The 5,157-nt window shown below is 43.0% G+C and overlaps 1 non-coding gene across 1 annotated transcript; it reads right to left on the reverse strand.

Moving 5' to 3' along the window:
• Window positions 1–4,553: 4,553 nt before the first annotated feature.
• On the reverse strand, window positions 4,554–4,625 carry trnah-gug. The gene has a single exon. It is a non-coding gene; the product is annotated as a tRNA-His (tRNA).
• Window positions 4,626–5,157: the final 532 nt, after the last annotated feature.

Raw genomic sequence — 5,157 nt, forward strand, 5'->3', positions numbered from 1 at the left:
ACGGTTGTTTCAAGCATTTTGCTCTCTGTTGCACTTCATAAAAGCAGATAGTGAGAAATCACGAAGAGATATATTTTAATGACAAAACCTATCTCTTTCTTAATCTGGTGCCCTCACATGTCTGCTCTTGGCGCACGAGACTTCAAACCTGCTTCTTCCCCCAAATGTTTCAGCCTTCGGCAACCACCAACCTCCCTTTACTTCCCTTCTTCTATTTCATTGTCACTTTGCTGCGGCATCACTTCATCTAACACTCATTTTCAAGCCTTACACCGCTGTTCCTGAGGGTACATGTCCCTAATGCATCAATGTACATTTGTGCTTTTGAAACCAGCCGAAACAAATGAACGCCAGACATGCTGTTTTGGATTTCAGAAAGGGCAGCGACCCAATTGCTCTCAACATTTTCCCGAGAAACTCGTGAGGCAGTCAATGCTAACTGGAGAACTGGGTTTTGCTTGCAAGGTTTTCGATGTTTTTCTCCAAGCAGTTGAGGTGTGTGGCAGGCTGGGGAGCTGCAGTAAGATTGACAGTGTTCCGAATTTATCTTATCTTTTGAATCGAATGAATGATAAAATGAAAAGCCACCAGTGGAGATAAAGAAGCGACTAAAGTAGTTTGGTCTTGATGGAATGTCTTGGTCAATGACATGGCCTCAGAAACGGGAGACCTTAAGCCTGTACGTGTGTGGAAACTTAAACAGCGCTCAACAGGTCCAGCAGCACCTGTGAAGAGAAATGCTGAGTTTACGCCTCAGGTCTCTGCCCTGTCGTCATTCTAATCATAAGCTATGAGTGAGCTTTGATGATGATTTTTAGTAAAACCTAACCATTTACTGAAGTAAGCTCACAAGGTCAAAGGAAGCCATTTTAAAGGTGCAGCAGCCATCCCATCTTTTGTGTCTTTGAACTTGCACTGACAGTGGATTAGACCAACCAGCAACAGATAATTAAAAAGTATAAATCTCAATTGATTATAATTTAAGATTTATATTGTCAGCAATTATTTAAAAAAACGGCTTGGTAATATTCTTAAAAGAAAATATACTTAAGGCGCTGTGAATTGATTTAAAATCCATTTCTCCAAATCCTGCAAGAAGACAGTTTTTCTAAGGAAGGAATGTATACATTAGATTAGGATAGTAAGCAAACAGTTAGCCTTCGATCCTCATTTGAAGTCAAAAGGATTTATAATGAATAAAGGCTGGTGTCAAACAGCCCAAGTCTCAGGTAAAAGCAACAAATCATCTGTTAAGGAATGCACATTGATTAAGTTATAAGACGAGTCAACATAATTTTATCGAAAACAAAAAATGCTGGAAATACTTCAACAGGTCTGACAGAATCTGTGGAGAGAGAGATATAACGTTTCCAGTCTGTGTGTATCTTCTTCAGATCTAAAGGCAGCTAGAGATGTGGTGAAATTTATACTGGGGTTGGAAGTGGTGAAGCTGGATCGAAGGCCAGGTGGAGGCAAAGGAGAGATGGGAAAAGATGTCATAAACAAAAGTTCAAAGAGTTGTTAATGGTGGCAGTACTGGCTAAATGAGGTGCTAATGACATTAAGAAAGCTAAATGTGATAATGGCCGGGCTAGGGTAAGCACTCTGGAAAGTGAACACATGGCCATGGTGGGGGGTGGGGGGGGGAAGAATGATCGAAAATAGGCTAAAAACTGGGGGTAAAACAATTAATGGAAATAGAAATAAATTTTTAAAATCATGAAAATAAGTGGGAAAAAATAATAAAAATTAAAAACATAAAAATGAATATGGGAAAAATGGGGAATGTAAAAGGGGGTGGAGATGGAGGAGAGAGTTCATGGTCTGAAGTTGTTGAACTCAATATTAAGTAGCTGTAAAGTGCCTAATCAGAAGATGAGGTGATGTTCCTCCAGCTTGCATTGAGCTTCATTGCAGCAGGCTTGAGAGCAGGATGGGGTGCTGAAATGGCAGGTGACAGGAAGGTCTGGGTCATGCTTGCAGACAGACTGAAGGTGTTCCGCAAAGTGGTCACCCAGTCTGTATTTGGTCTCTCCAATGTAGAGGAGACCGCATTAGAGCAGTGAATGCAGTAGTCTAAATTGAGGGAAGTGCAAGTGAAGTGCTGCTTCACTTGAAAGGAGTGTTTGGGCACTTGGACGGTAAGGAGGGGGGAAGTAAAGGAGCAAGGGTTGTACCTTCTGCAATTGCCTGGGAAAATGCTGTGGGAGGGGTTGAGATGTTGGGGTTGATGGAGGAGTGGACCAGGGTGCCGCGGAGGGAACAGTCCCTTTGGAATGCCGATGGGGGGTGGGGGTGGGGCTGGGGGACGGTGGGTGAAGGGAAGATGTATTTGGTGGTGGCATCATCCTGGAGTTGGTGGAAATGGCAGATGATGATGCTTTGAATGTGGAGGCTGGTGGGGTGAAAAGTGAGGACGGGGGGTGGGGGGCGCTATCATGGTTCTGGGAGGAAGAGGAAAGTGTTGGGGGCTGAGGTGCTGGAGATGGATTGGACACGGCTGGGGGCCCTGTCAAACACTGTGGGTGGGAAACATTGGTTAAGAAAGAAAGAAGACATGTGAGAAGCACAGTTCTGGAAAGTGGCAACATCAGAATAGATGCAACGGAGGAAAGAGAACTGAGAGAATAGGATGGTGTCCTTACAAGAGTCAGGGTGTGTGGAGCTGTATTCGAGGCAGCTGTGGGGGTCTGTGGACTTGTAATGAATATTTGTGGACAGTCCATCACCAGAAATTGAGACAGAGAGATTAAATAAGGGAAGGGAAGTGTTGGAGAAGGACCATGTGAAAGTGGTGGATGTTCCAGTGAAGCTCAACGCAAACTAGAGGAGCAGCACCTCATCTTCTAATTAGGCACTTTACAGCCTTCTGGACTTAACATTGAGGTCTACAACTTCAGAACATGAACTCTCTCCTCCATCCCCAACACCCTTTTTCATCCCGCCTTTTCCCATATTAATTTTAATTTTTAAATTTTTTTCTCACTTATTTTCATTATTTAAAATTTTATTTCTATTTTCATTCATTATTTTATCCCCAGCTTTTAGCATATATTGGATCTTTCTTCCTCCCGACCGTCCCCTCCCTCCATCCCCACTAGGGCTATGTGTCACTTTCCAGAGTGCTCAACCTGGCCTGGCCATTATCACCTTTTGCTTTCTTAATGTCATTAGCACCTCATTTAGCCAGTACCACCATCATTAACAACTCTTTGACCTTTTGTTTATAATATCCTTTGTCATCTCTCCTTTGCCTCCACCTGGCCTTCAATCCAGCTTCAACACTTCCAACCCCCTTAATCAGTATAAATTTCATAACACCTCTAGCTGCCTTTAGATCTGAAGAAGAGTCACATGGACTCGCAACGTTATCTCTGTCTCTCTCCACAGGTTCTGTCAGACCTGTTGAGGTTTTACTACCATTTGTTTTTGTTTTCTATGTAATTATGTTGATTCATCTGATAACTTAATCAATGTGCATTCCTTAACAGATGATTTGTTGCTTTTACCTGAGACTTGGGCTGTTTGACACCAGCCTTTATTCATTATAAATCCTTTTGGCTTCAAATGAGGATCGAAGGTTAACTGTTTGCTTACTATCCTAATCTGACACATACATTCCTTTCTTAGAAAAACTGTCTTCTTGCAGGATTTGGAGAAATGGATTTTAAACCAAGTCACAGTGCCTTAAGTATATTTTCTTTTAAGAATATTACCGAGCCGTTTTTTTAAATAATTGCTGACAATATAAATCTTAAATTATAATAAACTGAGATTTATACTTTTTAATTATCTGTTGCTGGCTGGTCTAATCCACTGTCAGTGCAAGTTCAAAGACACAGGAGATGAGATGGCTGCTGCACCTTTAAAATGGCTTCCTTTGACCTTGTGAGCTTATTTCAGTAAGTTTAGTGTGCAAATGGTCAGATTTTACTGAAAATCATCATCAAAACTCACTCGCAGACCATGATTAGAATGACGACAGGGCATCGATCTGAAGCGTAAACTCAGCATTTCTCTTCACAGGTGCTGCCGGACCTGTTGAGCGCCCCAGCCTGCCACGCACCTCAACTGCTTGGGGGAAAACATCAATCCTGTGCAAACAAAACCCAGTTTTCCAGTTAGCATTGACAGTCTCACGAGTTTCTCAGGAAAATGTTCAGAGCAATTGGGTCGCTGCCCTTTCCGAAATCCAAAGCAGCATGTCTGGCGGTCACACAGACCTTTGTTTCGGCTGGTTTCAAAAGCACAAATTAGGGACATATACCCTCAGGAACAGCGGTGTAAGGCTTGAAAATGAGTGTTAGATGAAGTGATGCCGCAGCAAAGTGACAATGAAATAGAAGAAGGGAAGTAAAGGAAGGTTGGTGGCTGCCGAAGGCGGAAACATTTGGGAGAAGAAGCAGGTCTGAAGTCTCGTGCGCCAAGTGCAGACTGTGTGGGCACCAGATAAAGGAAGAAATAGGTTTTGTCATTAAAATATATCTCTTCGTGATTTCTCACTATCTGCTTTTATGAAGTGCAACAGAGAGTAAAATGTTTAAAACAACCGTTGCCGTGACTCGGATTCGAACCGAGGTTGCTGCGGCCACAACGCAGAGTACTAACCACTATACGATCACGGCGCCACACAGTAGCTCCTCTATAACTAGCTACTTGAAGCAAACCTACAAATCACATAGATAAAAACAAAAAAACTGCGGATGCTGGAAATCCAAAACAAAAACAGAATTACCTGGAAAAACTCAGCAGCTCTGGCAGCATCGGCGGAGAAGAAAAGAGTTGACTTTTCGAGTCCTCATGACCCTTCGACAGAACTTGAGTTCGAGTCCAAGAAAGAGTTTAAGGTGTGTGTGTGGGGGGCGGAGAGATAGATAGAGAGAGAGGTGGGGGGTGGTGTGGTTGTAGGGACAAACAAGCAGTGATAGAAGCAGATCATCAGAAGATGTCAACGGACAATAGTACAATAGAACACATAGGTGTTAAAGTTAACCAAATCTCCCTGTCGCTTGCCATTTTAACACTCCACCCTGCTCTCTTGCCCACATGTCTGTCCTTGGCTTGCTGCATTGTTCCAGTGAAGCCCAACGCAAACTGGAGCAACAACGCCTCATCTTCCGACTAGGCACTTTACAGCCTTCCGGACTGAATATTGAA

The sequence above is a fragment of the Carcharodon carcharias genome, chromosome 19 (genome assembly GCF_017639515.1).
Source record: "Carcharodon carcharias isolate sCarCar2 chromosome 19, sCarCar2.pri, whole genome shotgun sequence".
Taxonomy (NCBI): Eukaryota; Metazoa; Chordata; class Chondrichthyes; order Lamniformes; family Lamnidae; genus Carcharodon; species Carcharodon carcharias.